General features: G+C 38.7%; 1 protein-coding gene and 2 pseudogenes across 1 annotated transcript in view; 1 reads left to right on the forward strand and 2 right to left on the reverse strand.

Moving 5' to 3' along the window:
- The window catches only part of USP34 (ubiquitin specific peptidase 34), a 243,185-nt gene that overhangs the window by 217,183 nt on the left and 11,696 nt on the right, over positions 1-14,306 (reverse strand).
- Positions 8,790-8,980, forward strand: LOC119873796 (annotated as a pseudogene).
- LOC612301 lies at positions 10,860-13,126 on the reverse strand (annotated as a pseudogene).

Raw genomic sequence — 14,306 nt, forward strand, 5'->3', positions numbered from 1 at the left:
TCTCTCTGTCTCTCATGAATAAATAAATAAAATCTTTAAAAAAAAAAAAAAAGAACAAACTAAGCCCAAAGTTAACAGAAGGAAATAAAGATCAGAGCAGAAATAGAGGAAACAAGACTTAAAACAAAAAAAAGGGGGGGGGGGGGGCGGGTAGACTGGGTAGCTCAGGGTTTTACACTGCCTTCAGCCCAGGGCATGATCCTGGAGACCTGGGATAGAGTTCCATGTCAGGCTTCCTGCATGGAAATATCAGTGAGAGCGACTGAACAGGAGAGACATCTAATTCTGGGAAATCAACATGGGGTGGTGGAAGGGTAGGTGGGCAGGGGGTTGGGGTGACTGGCACTGAGGGGGGCACTTGACGGGATGAGCACTGGGTGTTATGCTATATGTTGGCAAATCGAACTCCAATAAAATTATATATACAAATAAATAAATAAATAAAATCTTTTAAAAAATTTTTTAAAAAAACAGAGGGCATGGTTTGCAGAGCATCCAGTTTGGGGAACCAGAAAGTTCACCCATGCTACCAGGCTATATACCCCAAGATCCACAAGGACAGAAGCTTCTTTGTTTGGGACCTCGGTCTATGTATCTCTTAATCTGGGTGTTGATTCATATCCTTTAACATCCTTTGTAATAAATTGGTAATGCAAAAATAAATAAATAAAAATAAAAAATAAAAAATAAAAAATAAATAAAAATAAATAAATTGGTAATGCAGTAAGTTAATAGGCTGCCTGAGTTCTGTGTGCTGTTTTAAGAAATTAATTGAAACCAATGAGGGGGTTGTGGGAATGTCTGATTTACAACCAGCAGATAAGAAGTAAAGGTAACAATCTAGGATTACAAATGGTATCTCAAGTGGAGGGGACTGAGCCCTTTATCTATGGAATATCTCAGAGTAAACAGTGTCAGAAATGAGCAGAATTGAGTTGAATTCTTGGACAACCTACTGGGGTCTGAAGTGTGTGGAAGCTTCACACAAACACGAGGTGGAGTTGCATCCATGAACCCAAAATAGCCATATATGACAAGCCCACACTAAACCATCTACTGAATGTGAATGGTTGAAAGCTTACCTTCTTAAGGAGAAGGAATAAAAGAAGAGTGCTCACTCTTACCATTCTTTGTTCAATACAGTACTGGGAAGTCCTACCCACAACAATCAGGTAAGAAAAAATAAAAAGCATCAAGACTGGAAAGGAAGAAGTAAAACTGTCTCTGTTTGCAGATGATATGATCTCATATATAGAAATCCTAAAAATTCCACCAAAAAAAACCTGTTAGAACAAATGCAATAAAGTTGAAGATACAGTATCAACATCTAGAAATCACATTTCTACAGACTAAAACAAACTGAGAAATAAAACAATCCCACTTACAATAGCATAAAAAATAATAAAATTCCTAAGAATAAACTTAATCAAGAAAGTAAAAGGTCTATACACTGAAAACATTAAGACAGCGATGAAGGAAACTGAAGACAGAAATAAATGAAAAGATATCATGTGTTCATGAATCAGAAGAATACTGTTAAAATGCCCATACTACCCAAAGCCATCTGTAGATTTAGATTCAATGCAATCCCTCAAAATTCCAAAGGAATTTTTTATAGAATTAAAAAGTTGTCGGGGATCCCTGGGTGGCTCAGCGGTTCGGTGCCTGCCTTTGGCCCAGGGCACGATCCTGGGGTCCCAGGATCCAGTCCTACACTGGGCTCCCTGCATGGAGCCTGCTTCTCCCTCTGTGTCTACCTCTCTCTCTCTTTCTATGTCTATCATGAATAAATAAATAAATAATCAGAAAGAAAGAAAGAAAGAAAGAAAGAAAGAAAGAAAGAAAGAAAGAAAGAAAGAAAGAAAGAATGAATTGTAAAATTCAAATAAAACCACAAAGCAATCCTCAGAACAAGGCTGGAGGCATCACATTTCCTGATTTCAAATTATATTACAAAGCTCTAAAAATCAAAACAGTATGGTGTTGGCATAAAAACAGACACAGAGACCAAAGGAACAGAATGGAGAGGCCAGGAACAAATCCATGCATATGTGGTCAACTAATATTTGTTAACAGAGCCAAGAATACTCAATACATGATGGTGGGAAAACTAGATATCCATAGGCGAAAGAATAAAACTGGATCTTTATCTTACACAAACACAAATTAACTCTAAGTGGGTTAAAGACTTGACTGTAAGACCTAAAATCAGGAACGCGGGGGAAAAAAGCAAAGGCACTGGTCTTGACAATGTTTTTTTTTGGATAGGATACCAAGAGCACAAGCAATGGAAGTAAAAATAGACAAGTAAGACTACATCAAACTAAGCACAAGATGTTAGTCAAAGGGTCCAAACTTCTAATTATAAGATGATTAAATATTTGGAATCCAATGTATAAGCAGGTGGTAGCGTGATAACCATGATCAATAATACCGCATTATATGGGGCATCTGGCTGGCTCAGAATATGCAACTCTTGATCTCAAGGTCATGAGTTCAAGCCCCACACTGGGTGTAAAGATTACTAAAAAAATAAATAAATAAACAATTTATAATACTGTATTATAAACTATATGTGTGTGTTTAAGTTACTAAGAGTAAATCTCAGATGTCCCTGCTGCCAAAGCCAAAAAAAAAAAAAGAGAGAGAGAGAGAGAGAGAGAATTATGTGAGGTGATGGATGTTTAATGTGGTAATCATTTTGCAATGTATGTATATTATCAAACCATCACATCATACACTGTAAACTTATACAATGTTATATGTCAATTACACCTCAATAAAGCTGGGGAGAGAAAAGCATATCACCAGTTACAAGAATGGTGGATTGGCAGAAATATTGAATTCTGGTAGTGCTTACATGGGTGTATACATTTAACAAAATGACAAAAGGATGGAAAATACAGAAGAGATCAAGAGAAAGGAAGATGGTGAAAAGCATACCATTTATGTAAATGGAGGCCCAAAAGATGACGAAACCATGAGGCAGGATCTCTATCTGAAGAGATAATGGCTACATACTTCTGAAACTAATTGTTAGTAAGTCAAACCAAAATCAAGAATAAATTCCAAGCAAATACAAAAACAGATACAGACACGCCAGAGTAAAACTGCTAAAACCTTAAGACCTAAGACAAAAAGAAAAATATTTAAATCAATCAATCAAACAGAAACTTACCTTCAAGGAAGCAAAACTGAGGGCTGACTTCGCAGAAGAAAAAATTTAAACGGTGGGGGGGGGGGGGGGGGGGAAGGGGGGGTGCTCAATGAGAGAAGCAATAGTAACTGCCAATCTGTAATTTAATAACCCATTTCAGTGTTTGCTTGTATGAAAATGTAATCATTGCCCTTCATTTTAGAAGACAAGCAAAATAGGGAAAAACCATCAACAGCAAAACCACACCAAAAGAAATGCTAAAAGAAAAATGATCCCAGATAAAAGCCCAATGATGAAATAAAGAATGAAAAGCAACAAAAAGGGTAAATCTAAATGAATACTGACCTTATAAATTAATAAGGTCGTAATTTTTAAAATCTAATTAATTAATTAAAACACACTACATGGGATCCCTGGGTGGCGCAGCGGTTTGGCGCCTGCCTTTGGCCCAGGGCGCGATCCTGGAGACCCGGGATCGAGTCCCACGTCGGGCTCCCGGTGCATGGAGCCTGCTTCTCCCTCTGCCTGTGTCTCTGCCTCTCTCTCTCTCACTGTGTGCCTATCATAAATAAATAAAAGTTAAAAAAAAAATTTAAAAAAACACACTACAACAGCATTATAAAAGACAGGAGTAGTTTAAGTGAAATTGAAAGTATTCTACGGCTTTGCTACTCAAAGTGCATCCCAAGGACCAATAGCATCAGCATCATCTGGAAGTTTATTAGGATGAAGAAATTTCAGGCAAAATTTCAAACCGCCAGAGTTGGAATCTGCATTTTAAAGAAAATCTCCAAGTGATTCATATGTACATTAAATTTCCAGAGGCACTATTCTAAAGTCTGAAAAGTAGTAAGGTACTAAAACAGACTGCAGTGTGAGAAACTCACATAATTAAGAAAGGTTCTGGTAAAGAAGCAAACAAGATAAATATGAGAACAAGATGAAGGATTCAGTTTCACTTTTGTTGAAATTCAAAAACAAAGGAAGATACTTAAGTAGAAATGACCAGCATGAAATTAAAGATATTGAACTGATGCGTGGAAAATTAATCAGGATTAGAAACACACTCAGAATTGTCTAAAAGAGGATAGTACTAGTAGATTGAATCCTTACTTCAAACTTCTTCTGAAAATACATAGCAAAAGACTAAACTTTAGGTAATCTCCACACTTAAAGGATTAGAATAATGCAACCCAGAGTCAGGTAGAAAATTTCAATATGAAAAAAAAAAGAAAGAAAGAAAGAAAATTTCAATATGCAGCCTAACAGTTCTGAAACTTTGTTTTGTTTTTGTTTTTATTTATTTAGTAGAGAAGCAGAGGGAGAAGCAGGTTCCCTGCAGGAAACCCAACGCAGGACTCCATCCCAGGACCCTGGGAATGGGACCCAAGTCAAAGGCTCAACCACTGAGCCACCCAGGTGCCCCCAAAACTTTGTTTTTAGAACTCCTTTTACATGCTCAGAAACCGAAGACTTCAAAGAGCTTATGTTTACACGATTTTTATCTTTCAATATTTATCGTGTTAAGTTTATAAACAATTCATTGCCGATTTTAGGGTTATTAAAAAATTAGTGGCTTGATGACAAGTTTCTAAATTTTTAAAAACCTCTTTAGGCTTAATAGAAAACAGCTGTATTCTCATTAACTGCTTCTGGCTTCTGTCTGTTGCCAAATACTGTTTTAAGTATATGAAGTCTATCCTTAAAAAAAATATGAAAATGGAATTAGAAGTATTTTAGTAGCTTTAACAGATAATTTTGGATATTATTCTTTGATATTACACCAAAACTCAATGACTGTTAATTTCTTAAAGATTACACTGCAAAATGAAATCTAAAACTGTGTCAGTACTGATACATTAAAATCCATCGATCTATCTCACTCTGAATAGATCAGCCCATAAATGTTTTTGTAACATCACGCAGTGGTGTTACAGAAAATACTGGATCACTAAGTTATGTTGACATATTTCTTTACAGAGTATCAAAAAATTACATCATTAATATTCCCCTCAATCTCCTCAAAACTAAGTACTGGGTAGCTGTCAAACTCAAAGTGACAGGTACAATTTTTCCAAAATTATAATCTTTTCTTGAAAGCTCAATTTTATCTCTGGCAACTAACACTGTCTTCTTTGAAATGATATGCTTTGCTTCATTCATTCCAGAAAATGTCTGCCAAATACCCAAATCTGGATAACCTTTGAGTCAATCATTCTTTCAAATTAAAATCATTTTTCAGGAAAAAGAGCAGCTTGTTCAGCTTAAAACTCAATCATATGATCGCACTTCCTTAAGACAACCATCTTACACGGCAGTGTGAAGGAGAAATGTTTTACATGTACTTCTCATTTCATCACAGTACATACACATGAAGACATGTACACAAGCGCTGAGATTTAATAAGATTAATTTTCATTGCTTCATCAAGGACATCACTTGCCAAACAGCTAATGCTTGGCGGTGAAGACTATGTTAACTACTCAGTGCCACTAATTTGGGAAGCAAAGGCAAAAGATTTTCCTTACTATTTACAGCCCATTGACAAGTCTTTGAAATAGGCAAAGTGACATTCCTCTAGGAACTCAGCTGCCTCGATGCTAACACTTTGCTAGTGGCAAAAGGTAATCTTAGCTTAACATTATCCCGACATCCCTCTTCCCCCACCCCCAAAATCTTCTAAGTCTTCTTTAACATATAAAAATACCTTTGGAAACTTCTGTACCCCCCAAGATGCATGCTGGCAATCATCCTCCAAGCGTATGACCCACCCATATACATCTGAAAGGTCTCACAACTAAGGTTTTATTAAAAATACCTAGCCCCCTCAAGGTCCTGGAAACCTTGCTTCCAAAATTCCTTAGAGACTAAGGCTATCCCTAACCCCTCCCCCACCTTGAAAGTATAAAATCAGCCACTCCTCACACCCCCAGTGCAGCTCTTTCTGACCAGGGTCCTGACCCCGCGGCTTTAATAAAACCACCTTTTATTATTCTCAAATTTTTCTTGGCCATTGGCTCTGAACTCCAACCATTTTCTACATCACCACAGCCTTATTTCCTGCAATGCAGCCAACAGTTTTATCTATCATGCCTTTGAGCTATCAGTGAAAATATCAACCAAAAGGCAAATAATGTTTTAACCCCTCAGACTCCCTTCAAAGGCTCCATTAGACCCTTAAGGGTTCAGAGATAACACTCTAAGAACCAATGATGGAGCCAAATGAAGGTAATGATTTAATAAAGCAATATATGAAATAAAAGATACCCTGTTTGAAAAGAGGGAAGTACAACAGTCTCCATTCACACACATGATCTTGTATAAATCCTGAGAAATATCTAAAGAATCCATAAAAGAAAATTAATAAACCAGTTTTAAAAGGTTGCAAAATACCAATACACACACACACACACAAAATCAGCTTATCTCTATACACTGGCAATGAACAATGCAAACGTTAAAAAAAAAAAAAAAAGCCAAGATAATTTTGAAAAAGAAGGTTCACACTTTCCAATTTCAAATCTTACTACAAAGCTAATCAAGATCGTGTAGTACTGGCAAAAGGACAGATATAAAATTAATAGGACAGAATTTAGAGTCCAGAAGAGTCCAGAATACACATCTGTGGTCAACTGATTTTCAACAGAGATGCCAAGACCAGTCAGTAGAAAATGTCTTTTCTACAAATGGTGCTACAACAACTGGACAGCCTCATGCAAGATGAGACAGGACCATGCTCCACATGGAGTCTACTTGAGATTCTCTAGCTCCCCTCTCCTTTGCCCCTCCCCCTCTGCTGTCTCTTGTGCACACGAGCACTCTCCAATAAATAAATCTTTCTTTTTTTTTTTTAAGATTTTATTCATTTATTCACGAGAGACACAGAGAGAGAGAGAAGCAGAGACATAGACAGAGGGACGAGAGGCAGACTCCAAGCAGGAAGCCCGATGCAGGACTCGAGCTGGAACTCCCAGATCACGCCCCAAACTGAAGGCAGACGCTCAACCACTGAGGCACCCAGGCGTCCCACTAATAAATAAATTAAAAAATATATATATTTTGTGCTCCAAAAGACACTACTGAGAAAGTGAAAAGATAATTCACAATATGGGAGAAAATATTTGCAAATCCTATCTAATAAGGGACTTATGCCTAGAATATATAAAAAAAGCTCATACAAATAATAAAAAGACAAACACCGCATTATAAAGTGAGTGAAGGATCTGAAGGGAAATTTCCCCAAAAATAAAACCACAATGAGATACCACTTTATATCCACTAGGATGGCTAGAATAGTCAAAATATCAAGTGTTTGCCTCCATATTCCAGCTGTAAAAAAAAAAAAAAAAAAAAAAAAATTCCCACCAAAGAAACAAATAATGATCTGAAAACCAACCAACCAGTGTTGGTGACGATGTATGAAACCCTCATACACTGCTAAAGGGAATCTAAAGGAACACCTGCCTTTGGCCCAGGTCATGATCCTGGGGTACTGGGATTTAGCCCCACATTGGGCTCCCTGCTCAGCAAGAAGTCTGCTTCTCCCTCTCCCTCTGCCCCTCCCTCTATTTATGCACTCTCTAATAAATAAAACCTTTAAAGGACAAAAGAATGAATGAATAAATAAATGGACTATAAAATGGTACAGCAATTTAAAAAACAATCTCACAGTTTTTGAAAAAGTTAAATGCAATTACTAGCTGACCTAATGATTCCAGTCCTAGACATAGATTTGACAGAAATGAGAACATAAGACTACAGAAAAACTTTTTAAACAAATGTTCAAGGAAGCATTATTCATGTTAAAAGAACCCAAATCTCTCAACTGATTAATGGATAAAAATGTGTTATAACCATACAATGAAATATTATTCAGCCATAAAAAGGAATGAGGTACTGATTTGTGCTCCAGCATGAATGAATCTTGAAAATGTGCTAAGTGAAAGAAGTCAGTCACAAAAGACAATATATTATGATTCCATTTACATGAAATATTTGAAATAGACAACTACACAGAGAAAATAGATTGTTGCTATGGATGGAGGATTTAGAGTCACAGTTAGAGGGTATGGAGTTTCCTTTTGAGGTGACGAAAGTATTTTAAAATGGACTATGATGGGGCAGCCCGGGTGGCTCAGCGGTTTAGCGGCACCTTCAGCCCAGGGTGTGATCCTGGAGTCCCAGGATGGAGTCCCATGTCCCGCTCCGTGCAGGGAGCCTGCTTCTCCCTCTGCCTGTGTCTGTGCGCCTCTCTCTCTCTCTCTCTCTGATGAATAAATAAATAAAGTCTTTTTAAAAATAAATAAAATTAAAATAAATAAAATTGACTATGATGATGGTTGCATAATTGTGAATACAGTGAATTAAGATGTACAGTTGGGGAGGCTGAGTGGCTCAGTCAATTAAGCATCTGACTCTATTTCAGCCCAAGTCATGATCTTAGGGTCATGAGGTCTAGCCCCCCCAATCAAGCTCCACGCTCTGTGGGGCAGTGTGGTGGAGATTCTCTTCCTCCCTCACCTTCCCTCCCTCTCCATCCTCCCCATCTTGCTCACATGCAAGCTCTTGTTTGCAGGGCGCTATCTCTCTCCCCCTCTCTAAAATAAATAAACCTTTAAAAATAAGTAAAACAATCGCTTCTCGGCCTTTTGGCTAAGATCAAGTGTAGTATCTGTTCTTATCAGTTTAATATCTGATACGTCCTCTATCAAAGGACAATATATTAAATGGATTTTTGGAGCAGGGAGATGGAATAGGAGCTTGCTCTGTCCACTCCACGCATTGACCTGGTATTGCAGTACTTCCAGGAACGGTAAGTAAGTAAGTAAGTAAATAAATAAATAAATCAAGCAAGCAAGCAAGCAAAAGCGGCATTTCAAATCACTGGGAAAAAGAAGATGCTAAGACCACTGAGTATTATTTGGAAAAGGTAAAGTCAGATCCCACTTAATTTAGATCAAAATAAATTCCAGACAGATTAAAAATTCAACAAATCCATTAAAAAGCTAGAAAAAAAATTAATCAAATATCTGATCTCAGAGAAAAGCCTTTCTAAGTAGCAGACAACTCACTCAGGAACCAAATATGTCACAATACAAATAATGCAAATATCCTCAATATCCAAACTCTTGCAGAAACCAAATAGTTTGGGATAGCAACTCTGTTTTTCCCCCTCTATATGGATTTTTTAAAATAGAATATTTAATGCAAAAACACAAGCATTCTCAAATACTACTGACAGGGTACATTAGTATAACCTTTCAAGGTTTTTAGCAATCAGAAGCCTTAAAATTTTTTACCTTTTGACCTAGAACATGATCTGGATTTCTATACTCAAGGACAGTTTCATTGCTTTTTTGCTTTTTGGTTTTGGGGTTTGTTTTGTTTTAAACAGAAAAACGCTAGTTAAATACGTGTTATATGCAAAAACTAGAAGTAGGCTGCCGTTAAATTCCGTTCTTAGAAGGATATGAGAAAATGACCATTTAAAAAAAAGGAAACAGAATACATAACTCAATTTTAGGGACGCCTGGGTAGCTCAGCAGTTTAGTGTCTCCCTTTGGCTCAGGGCGTGGTCCCAGGATCGAATCCCACATTGGGCTCCCTGCATAGAGCCTGTTTCTTCCTCTACCTCTTTCTCTCTCTCTCTGCCTCTCATGAATAAATAAAATCATTAAAAAAAAAACCTCAATTTTATATAGTCACAGAATAGCTAGAATGATATACTAGAATTTTAACAAAGTAATTATGTTTTATTGATGTATACTAGTTCTTTAAAACTTCCTACAACAATCATATACATCACAACCATAAGCACCAAACAATAAGTGAAACAAAGGGAAAGCACTGACCAATGTGAAAATTATAGGGGAAAAAAACTCCCCATTTGCTTGGTAAAAGGCAGCCACTGGTAACCTGTGACAATATAGTTTTTAGGCAACAGCAGAAGCCAGATTTCAGAAGCTTCAGGAGAACTTAAGACACTGGAGGAAAAAAGAGCTTAAAAGAGCAAGGTCCTGGAGAAATATAAGAAAATAAACCGGGGGGGGGGGGGGGGAATAAACCAGAGACGGGGCACCTAGGTGCCTCAGGGATTGAGCATCTGCCTTTGGCTCAGGTGGTGATCCTGAGGTCCTTGGATGGAGTCCCACATCAGGCTCTCCCCACAGGCAGACTGCTTCTCCCTCTGCCTATGTGTCTGCCTCTTTCTGTGTCTCTCATGAATAAATAAAATATTTAATTAAAAAAAATAATAAACCAGAGACAATATTTTGTGAAGTTTCAAGAAAGTCATACCAGGGGCACCCAGCAGTTACGCGTCTGCCTTCGGTCCAGGGTGTAATCCTGGAGACCTGAGATCAAGTTCCACGTTGGGCTCCCTGCATGGAGCCTGCTTCTCTGTCTGCCTGTGTCTCTGCCTCTCTCCCTGTCTCTCTCATGAATAAATAAAATCTCAGGGATCCCTGGGTGGCGCAGCAGTTTGGCGCCTGCCTTTGGCCCAAGACGAGATCCTGGAGACCCGGGATCGAATCCCACATCGGGCTCCCGGTGCATGGAGCCTGCTTCTCCCTCTGCCTGTGTCTCTGCCTCTCTCTCTCTCTGTGACTATCATGAATAAATAAATAAAATCTTTAAAAAATAATAATAATAAAATAAAATAAAATAAAATAAAATAAAATCTCAAAAAAAAAAAAAAGTCATACTATGTTTACTATTACCACAAAACTTAACTGAAATAACTCATGTCAGTTAATAACTCTCTCTCTCTCTCTCTCTCTCTCTCTCACACAGTTTATCTTATGCTGGCACTTTGTTAGGTGTTTATGTGCATTATCTTACTACCTTAATTACACTTGATAGAGATTTTGTGAGGATTAAGTATCATCCTCATTTCCAAATAAGGAAGAAGTCATTACGAGGTTAAGGAACTTAACCAAAGCCAGAGATTTAATAAATGACAGGAATAGCATTTTAACTCAAGTCTATCACATTCCAGACATCAATCAGTTACCATCCTACTGCCTCATCCTTATTGGACTCCAACTTTCCTTAAGAGGAGATATACATCTAAATTTATTTCTATATCTACTACAGTCTTCAGCACAGTGCTTAACCAAGTTAAACGTTTAATGTATTTTTTTATGTTGAATATATATATCAACAGTGATGTTAAAAAAAATAGTGAAGACTTTTTTCAAATAATGTACTCAGTACGTAGACTAAGAAATAGTTTAAAAAAAGAAAAGAAAAGAAAAGAAAAAGAGAAAAAGAAAGGATTTTCAACTTTCCAACTTGGGCCCAGCAGAAAGCCTCCCCACAAAGAAGGGTGGAGAGGTGGGCCATTCTGCCATCAACAAGAGTCACTACAGAACACACATTCACAAGTACATTCACCGTGTGGGCTTCAACAAGTGTGACTCCTGGGCACCCAGAGACCTAGAAGTTTGCCAGAGAAGAGAACTCTAGATGTCAACACTGATACCAGTATCAACAAAGCTTTCCAGGCCAAAGCAATAACGAATGTCCCATACCATATCCACATACAGATGGCCAGAAAACATAAAAATTCACAAAACAAATCCTATCTATTGGTTACCTATGTACATGTCAACACGTTCAGAAATCTATAGACAGATCAATGTGGATGAGAACTAATCATTGATTGTCAAAGTTATAAAACCACAAAAAATATATTAAGCTTTCTTTTTTTTGGGGGGGTGATACGAACTGTTTTATCATCATCAACATGGCATGTAAGTAAATGAAATCCTGTCAAGTACATGGTGACTTGGGTTTTGTTTCTGCGTCTGTCACTTGGCAAATGAAAATTCCATCTTCAGGATGTTCCATGTCATCCATTTCATACATATACGACGATGCTATTGCGAGCGTGGTCCCATCATTACTGAAGGCAAGGGACGCAATGCTGGTGGGGTACTGATAGAACTGGCACAGTCGCTTTTTGTTAAATGGATCCCAAATGTTTACAGATCCATCAGAGCCACCTGTGGCAAACATATCGTGGATGTTGTGAAAGGAAATGGCATTGACAGGGTAAATCTGCTCAATACTGTTCCCCTTTAGTCTGTGACACTTGAAGGCATGCTTCTTCTGTTCCTCAGGGCTTGGGTCCAAGTACTCAAATGCCACTCGGCCCTTGATAGAGCTTAATACATAACCCTGCTTGTTTGGAAATGCTCGTATGCAGCGAGTCTGGTACTTCAGTCTGGACTCGCGGCACTGCTGCACATTGCCCATGTTCCGTAAGTCCCACACCAAGACTGCAGCCTGCAGTGCCCACAATCAGCTGGTCTCCAGACACTGAGAGGGTACACACATTTTCAGGCTGAGAGAAGGTCCCTGCATTACAAGGAGTTCTGGGATCCCACAATTTATCTGTCTGATCCCAACTCCCTGTCACCATCACATTTACTTCTGGACAGTATTCAACACATCTGATAGGGGCATCGCATGGGTTCCAACAAGATTTTCTTTTTTTTTTTTTTTTTTTTAATTTTTATTTATTTATGATAGTCACACACACAGAGAGAGAGAGAGAGGCAGAGACATAGGCAGAGGGAAGAAGCAGGCTCCATGCACCAGGAGCCCGACATGGGATTCGATCCCGGGTCTCCAGGATCGCGCCCTGGGCCAAAGGCAGGCGCCAAACCGCTGCGCCACCCAAGGATCCTCCAACAAGGTTTTCTTGATCGATGTTCAAATCATGCATTTTCAATTGATGGTCTAATCCCCCACTCCAAGCATGTGTTGGATCATAGAAGGAGCAGTCCAGTACGGCGCTGGTGTGCTAGTACTTGAGCCGCATGGAGTTGGCTGGCACATCATAGAGGCGCACTGATATATCCCAGGAGGAGACCAGCAGGAACTGGGAGGTGTTGGGGCTGAACTTCACGGAGGAGATGCTGTCCTCGAGCGCTAGTTCAGGTTGAACTCATTCGAGCCCATCATCTTGGCCTCCCCTCAGAAGCAACTTGACCGCCGCCACCCGCTGCCGCTCCAACCTCCTTGCTTCCCTCGGAGCACTCATATTAAGCTTTCAATACAGCATAACGTATTAGATATGCACATGTTTGCTGCCCAGAAACAATCTTACCTTCTTCACACTCACAACATACCAAATTTTGGGGGAAAATTTTTTTTTTAGCTATGAGGTTTGAGTGGGATCAGTTTCAAAAATGAGTTGATTAGTTTAAGCCAACTAAAGCCCAACCACTCAGAGCTCTTATTCATGAGTAAGTCCAAAAACATGTAAGCCAATGATATATGAAATGCCATTTGCCATCAAATACAGGTTTCAGAAGAGATTCTCTTTTCCTCTGTATTTTTTAAGATTTTAATTATTTAAATAAAATTATTTTAATTATTTATTCATGAGAGACACAGAGAGGCAGAGACACAGGCAGAGAGAGAAGCAGGCTCCCTGAGGGAAGCCTGATGTGGGACTCCATCCTAGGATCCGGGATTATGACCTGAGCCAAAGGCAGATGCTCAAACACTAAGCGACCCAGGTGCCCGTCCTCTGTATACTATATACACGATTTTCGGGATGCCTGGGTGGCTCAGCAGTTAAGCACCTGCCTTCAGCTCAGGGCGTGATCCCGGAGTCCCGGGATTGGGACCGAGTCCCACACTGGGCTCCCTGCATGGAGTCAGCCTGCTTCTCCCTCTGCCTATGTCTCTGCCTCTCCCGCTATGTCTCTTATGAATAAATAAATAAAGTATTTAAAAACAAAAACATGATTTTCAAACAGTGGTATACAGATGGTGAAGTAGCCATTTCTGCTACCATGAGAAAAGCCAAACTGAGGTCAAACCAAGGAAGCACAGAGAGCAAGCCAAAAAGAAATGAAGTCTTGATAATGTTATGAATCCACAGATAAGGAATAGACCACACCCAAAGACAGCACACACCTGAACTGCTTATTTATAGCTTAGGGGGAAAAATCCTTTTTTCCACCAAAGAAGTTCTTTTCTTTCTGATCCTTACAACAAAGTCCTACCTGGTTCAGAAGGTAATTACCAATCTTCCATTTTTAACCCATGGGTGTAAATATCAAGGGATATTCAGAAATTAAAAAATAAACATACATCTTGACAACAAAATTAGGGTTTTGGGTTTTTTTTTGTT

The sequence above is a fragment of the Canis lupus genome, chromosome 10 (genome assembly GCF_011100685.1).
Source record: "Canis lupus familiaris isolate Mischka breed German Shepherd chromosome 10, alternate assembly UU_Cfam_GSD_1.0, whole genome shotgun sequence".
NCBI classification, from domain to species: Eukaryota; Metazoa; Chordata; class Mammalia; order Carnivora; family Canidae; genus Canis; species Canis lupus.